Here is a 7,176-nt window from a genome sequence, read left to right on the forward strand (position 1 = left end):
GAATACACTTGACTAACGGAATAAACGGACAAAACTCCTGTCTACCCCCTGATTACGTGGATTGGAAAACCTAATTTGTTTTAGATTTAACAGAAAATATGATAAACTAGCTTGGAATCATTAATAATTGGGCTGTAACACTCTTTACAAATTACGTATAACATTGCAAAGAATGAGAATTCTAGAACACTTAACTATGCTGATAAGGAAACTGTGCATAGCCCAAGTGGCAGTTATTCAAACAGAATAAGGGGATACTGAGTGGTTTAAAGTCAGGAAAGGTATGTGTCAAGGTTGTATCCTTTCACCATAACTATTCAATCTGTACGCTGAGCAAATAATCTGAAAAGCTGATTATGAAGAAGAATGGGGCATCAGAATTGGAGCAAGATGCATTAACAACCTGCAATATGCAGATGACAAAAGTTTGCTTTCTGAAAGTGAAGAGGACTTGAAGCACTTACTGATGAAAATCAAAGACTACAGCCTTCAGTATGGATTACATCTCAACCTAAAGAAAACAAAAATCCTCACAACCAGACCAATAAGCAACATCATGATAAATGGAGAAAATACTGAAGTTGTCAAGGATTTCACTTTACTTGGATCCACAATCAATGCCCATGGAAGCAGCAGTCAAGAAATCAAAGGACATATTGCATTGGGTAAATTTGGTACAAAAGACCAGTTTAAAGTGTTAAAAAGCCAAGAATTCACTTGAAGGACTAAGGTAATTTTATGGTGTTTTCAGTCGCCTTGTATGTAAGTGAAACCTGGACAATGAATAAGGAAGACCGAAGAAGAATCGATGCCTTTGAATTATGGAGTTGGTGAAGAATATTCAATATACCATGAACTGTGAGAAGAATGAACAAATCTGTCTTAGAAGTACAGCCAGAATGTTCCTTAGAAACAAGGATGGCAAGACTTCGTCTCACACACTTTGGTCATGTTATCAGGAGGGACTAGTCTGTGGAGAAAGGATATCATGCTTGGTAAAGTAGAGGGTCAGTGAAAAAGAGGAAGACCTTCAAAAGATGGGTTGACATAGTGGCTGTAATAATGGGCTTATGCATAACAACCTTTGTGAGGATGGCACAACACCTAGGCAGTGTTTTATCCTTTTTTACATAGAATTGCTGTGAGTTGGAACCTACTTGAAGGCACCTAACAACGACAACAACAACACTCTTTACAAATTAGCATGTCATCCTTGTGCAGGGGCCATGTTATTGTTTTCTGTATCCTTCTGATGCTAGAATATGTGCTGCCCAAGCTAGCATGGATCTAACACTCTTAATGAATATTTACCTACTTACAATTAAGTCCACTATTTGTTCCATACAGAAAAATTTTCGTAGTTCATAGATAGGAGATGTAGTACCAGTCATTAAAATATGTAATCTGCAATTATCCCCTAACACACAAGTGAAGGAGAAAAAAATATTGCTAATGGCCTAAGTTTCAATAACTTTATGTGACCGTCTTCAGATCTCACCGTAACTACTTTCATGCATCTACTACAATGGCTGCCTTATACACACAAACACGTGCACACACGTACAATTTTCTGCATGGTTTTGATGTAGGGGCAGTCTGTTCTGACTTAGCACAGCAGTCATTCTGGGGGAAAGGAACTCAGTTTTTAGTGGGCATTATGTATAGACTTCTAAAATCATTTGGAATGTTTCTAAATCCTGCCTCTGTACTTTTAATTCATGTTCTCCAAGGCTTTCAAATAATTGGACTTATGCTAATGAACCTGAGATTTAAAATAGGTGTGGGAGATGATAGCAATGCACTGCCAGAAAAAATGTAATTTTAGTCTTCACGAGCCGCCGCAACAGCACTTCTAACACCGCTGTCTAAAGTCTGACTGATGTGTGAGTTGGCAATGTGATGTTCTTACAATGCCGTTCCCATTGTCAGTGAAAAATAAGAGGGGATGGGGGAGGACTTGGGAGGTAAGCCATCTATTCTTTGGCCTTTAAGCTTTGAAAGTGTGTTTGGTACTGTTACCTTTATTAAGCCCCTACGTTTAATAATAAGAGTAACCTTGCTTGCTCAGTGGCTAAGCACTTGGCAGCTAACCGGAAGGTTGATGGTTCGAACCCACCAGCTGCTCTGCAGAAGAAAGATGTGGCAGTCAGTTTCTGTAAAGATTGCTGCCTTGGAAACCCTATAGGGCAGCTCTCTTTTGTGCTGTAGGGCCCTTATGAGTAGGAATCAACTTGACGACAACAAATTTGACCTTTTTGGTGCAAGCTTAACAAAGTCTATGAGTCGGAATCGACTCAACGGCAAGGGGTTTGGTTTTTTTTTTTGGAGTCTAAGGGATTCATCAATAATATCTCAGGCAAAAGGTTTTGGTTCATATTGCTCAGTGATTTACCATAGTCACATGCTCATATTTAATCCCCAAGGTAGTGTCATAACGTCAATGTCACCATGTTTCTTTGCCTCAACACTTACTTTTTTAATTCAGAGATTATATTATCCATGTGCCAAGGTCAGTGGTTTGCAAAATGTATTTGAAGTGATTTATAGTGGGTTTGAACCTGCAACCTCTCAGTTAGTAGTCAAGCACTTAACCGATTGTGCCACCCAGGGACTCCTAGTTTGGAGTTAAGAGGTTTTTGTCTCTGAGGATGTAATGGTTAATGTTATGTGTCAACTTGGCTGGGATATGATTCTTAGTAGTCTGGCAGGCGTGCTTCCATGATGTAATCATCTTCCACTTTGTAACCTGATGTGAGCAGCTAATCAGTTGATGGGGGGAGGTTCTTTGTGGGTGTGGCCTGCCTCCAGTATATAAATGGATGTTCTGGTAAAGATCTCCCTCTCTCTCGACCCTGCACTCTCCTTGTTATCTGACCTCTGGTTCTTGGGACATACACCTGCAGAAATCTCCAGCCTACATCCTGACCTGCAGATCTTGGACTCTCTAACCTCCACAACCCCACAAGGCAGCAAAGGCCTACAGCCTGCCTCTTGATCTACAGATCTTGGATTCCCTGGCCCTTGCAACCCTGTGAGTCAACAGAGATCTTTAGTCTGCCACTGGAGCCATGGATTTGGGACTTACCAGCCACCACAATTGCATGAGCCATTTTCTTGAAGTAAATCTCTCTTTATTTACATACATATTTAACTGGTTTGCTCCTCTAGAGAACCCATTCTAAGACAGAGGATATGAAATAGAATTTGTGAGGGCTTTACAACCACAAGCCATTTCATCTTTCTGTGCAGTACCAATGTACAGATCTTGGCTCTCAGGGGCCATGTTTAAAAAAGTTACCCTGATTTCTTAATAATTGCCTAAGCCTGGGGTTGAATTGTAATTTTGATCCATGATGGAGTAATTAAACCCTACACTTAGATATTTCAAACTGGATCTTGGAGAAACTACAAGTATAATTTAATTTCCGTCTTGAAGCTTTTACGTGCACACACACACTGCCGTCTCCGCTCTTGCCTGCAGGCAATTTCTTCCCTGAGCACCCTGTGGAGTGAGCTTTCAAGGGATGTAGTGCTAAGTGAGATAGTGTAGGCAATTGCTAAGCACCCCTAACAATTTCAAACTTATTGGCTTCCACTTGGCCTTTAGACACATGAAATTTTACCCACTTTTTTTTTTTTTATATTGTTGGCAGAACAGCTCCAGGTTCTCTTCTGCTGAGTCAGGCCTCTTGCTGTCGAGTTGGTTCCGACTCATAGCGACCCTACAGGACAGAGTAAACCTTCCCCATAGAATTTCCAAGGAGTGTCTGGTAGATTCGAACTGTCAACGCCTTGGTTAGCAGCCGTAAGGCTTAATCACCATGCCCCCAGGGTTTTCTCTGCTGTGTCAGAGGTGAAAAAATTTGTGAGGTCACTGACTACTGTGAAGGGCTGATCCTCTTTGAATGTTAGGTTCCTTCACTACCTTCTAACCTCAGAGTTTTAATGGGAATAGGACACATGATGAAATTATTGCTTATCATTTTTTTTTCATGTTGTTAAGTTACGGACAATTTTTTTTTTTTTTTTTAAGGCATTCTCTATCCTAAACAGAATTGGAAGTCCATCTATGAATTTTGCCATTTTACTTTTATTTCCATGTTTAAAATTTTTATTTCCATTCAGTTTACAATTTTTTTTAATTTCCCTTGTGGTTGTTTTTTACTTCTTGTCTTACTTAGGAGTGTGTTGCTTTACTTACATATATTTGTGCATTTTACTTCTGTCATAATTTGTTGCTATTAATTTAATATCATTATAATCAGAGAGTGTAGCGGATTCTTTAAAAATTTCAGCATTTCCTTAAGATTTGTTTTATGATCCAAAATAATTATTTGTAATTATGGCAACTGCACTTGAGGAAACGTGTATTCTGTAGTGATTGACAATAGCCTGTTATAAATGTTCATTAGAACAAGTCGCTAATGTTGTTGTTATTGGTGGGTGCCGTGGAGTTGATTTCCACTCAGAGTGACCCCATGTGACAGAGTAGAACTGCCCCATGGGATTTTCTAGGCTGTAATCTTTACAGGAGCAGATTGCCAGGTCGTTCTCCTGCAAAACGTCTGGCAAATTCAAAGCACCAGCCTTTTGGTTAGCAGTCAAGGGCTTAATCAGCGTACCACCAGGGTTCCTTGCAAGTTGCTGATAGTGTTATTCAAATGTTCTATATTTTTACTAATTTACAGAATAAAACTGGGATCTATTAGTAAGGAATAACAGGGATTACCAGAAAGCTAGTTTTTATCACATCTTTACATTCGGCATGAATGACTTTATGACATCATTTTAATCTTAGGAATTTAATACCCTCATTAGCATACAGTCATTCAAAAATATAGTAGATGCCCAAGATACTTATTTTTTATTGATTTCATATGAGAATAACACAGCCTAAGACCTAGTCGATCATAGTTTTTAAACCTGAACTAACTGGACTTTATGTTCTATCAACGCCCCTGTCTTTTAGCTCAGCAGTCCCTCCTTTGAGACAATCTGAAGCCTTTGCATTTTTGCAAGAAGCTCACTGCATTTATATGGCAAGGCAACAGTATTGTTTCCTATGATAGCTGCAGTTTCACAACCACGACTTATAACTGATTCAATATCGAATAGAGGAACAATTGAATTTTTAACCCTGAAAAGATTCCAAATTACAGACCCCTTGGCAACTTATTTTATAAACCACAGACATAGAGCTTCCCCCTTGGCCAAGTGACATTTCCTTTTAGCTCTGCTCAGTGATAGCAAAGCTCCAGTCTCAATAGATCTCTCACTGGTGAGGTTTTGCCAAAAATATCAGGAAGGAGCCAGCATATACAAACATTTTGAATTTTTCATAGGGCTCTGCCTTCCAAAATGCTGAAGGTAACAGTGTGACCTCGTGTTTTGCCACTATAAAATGGCAGCCACCAGCTTTTTAGTTCGCAAAATCACACTCCTTAGTATACATATTCTCAATTCTTCTAGTTAGCTAATTCTGCACAGAGTGTTCTGTTACTGGCAGTACATCACAACTAGGACTCAACTCAGTTGGGATAAGATTGAACTGTATAGAATAGAAACCCCCAAAAGCAGTTTAAAGAAAATAGAAGTCCAATTCTTTCTTACTAAAAAGAAGCCCAGAGGTAGACAGTCAAGAACAAATACAGCATTAGCTTTATTTTCTATCATGTTTAGTACACTGCTTCTATTCTCAAGGCTACATCTTTGTCCATGTTGGCTGCTGGATCTCAAGCTCTAGGTCTGTAGACCTGGGATGAAGAAGAAAGGGTTAGAAGAATTAAAGGGCTCTTGTGTCCGTTGATCCTGCCCCTCCAGTGCCTTACCAAATATGTACAACGATTCCTACTACCTTTTATTGGCTGCCATACTTGCAAAGGGGCCCAGGAAAAGCAATTGCTGTACTAATTACCAACTGGAATAAAACCTGTGTTCTTTTTATGAGAAAAAAAAAAAAAAAAGATCCCCTTGTGGAGAAAGAGGTCTGTGCTTCCCCTGCCTATTCTTTGTGAACGAAATTCAGATTTTTTAATACTTGAAGATCAGTAATTTCACCATATGCAATTGTGTTATTTTTAATGAAGCCCTGATATACTAAACTCTATCGAACCTTCATGTCTCTAATGAGTTTCAGAGAACTTGGGGTTAATCAACAACATCAACAAAAACTTGACCATGAGATAGCAGCATTGCACAACAAGCTATTTATTCGGATAATGCATTGATAAGAAGCCCTGATGGTGTAGTGGTTAAGCTCTCAAATGTTAACTGAAAGGTCAGCAGTTCGAACCCATCAGTGACTCCACGAGAGAAAGATGTAGCAGCCTGCTCCCGTAAAGATTTACAGCCTTGGAAACCCTATGGGGCAGCTATACTCTGTCCTATCAAGTTATTAGGAATTGGAATAATTTCAATGGCAGTGGGTTAATGCCTTGGTGCTCCATGCAGGGGGTGGTCCCCCAAAGCGGGAGGTCCTCCAGAGGCATGTGGCAGCTCAGGGAGGCACCTGAATGTTGAAGAAAGTGAAAAGATTATAGTAATGAGTACAAAAGCCAAACAATTTTTAAAGCATGCTGCAGAGTGAGGTATGGTGCTATCACCAAAATTAATATTAGAAAGGTGTGCAGAATGTTGAATCAGTTAATATTTGGTAAATTATGGAGATTGCAAAAAGTGGAACAGCAGTGTAAACTGAAAAACAAAAATAATAAAAGAACACCAAGGTGACTTTAGAAACAGGTCATAATGAGATTTGCTTTAAATATTATAAGTCTGCAGACTACATGCAGAACAGCTGAAGAGTAGAAACCTTGCTGTTTTTGTTGTCATTTCCGACTCATGGCAATCCCATGTGTGCGGAGTAGAACTGCACTCCCTAGAGTATTCAAGGCTGTGACATTTTGGAAGCAGATGGCCAGGCCTTCCAAGGTACCTCCAGATGGGCTTGAACCACCAACCTTTCAGTTAGTAGTCCAGTGCTTAACGAGTTGCACCAGCCAGGAACTGCAATAGAAGCCTGAGGCGTGAAAACCCATTTAGAGGATTCCCTCAGTAAGGAGTGGTGAGTCAGATCCATTGACCTGTAGAGAACACTCAGCAGTCTGGGAACTGCTTCTAGGGCTTTCCTCTGCCTATGCTTTTAAGCTTTTTGGTTTATTCTATTTCATAATATAC

The 7,176-nt window shown here is 39.6% G+C and overlaps 1 non-coding gene across 1 annotated transcript; it reads right to left on the bottom strand.

Annotated features, from left to right (window-relative positions):
• Positions 1–1,176: 1,176 nt before the first annotated feature.
• On the bottom strand, positions 1,177–1,283 carry LOC126086406 (U6 spliceosomal RNA). The gene has a single exon (XR_007519494.1). It is a non-coding gene; the product is annotated as a U6 spliceosomal RNA (small nuclear RNA).
• Positions 1,284–7,176: the final 5,893 nt, after the last annotated feature.

Source organism: Elephas maximus, chromosome 11 (assembly GCF_024166365.1).
Source record: "Elephas maximus indicus isolate mEleMax1 chromosome 11, mEleMax1 primary haplotype, whole genome shotgun sequence".
NCBI lineage: Eukaryota > Metazoa > Chordata > Mammalia > Proboscidea > Elephantidae > Elephas > Elephas maximus.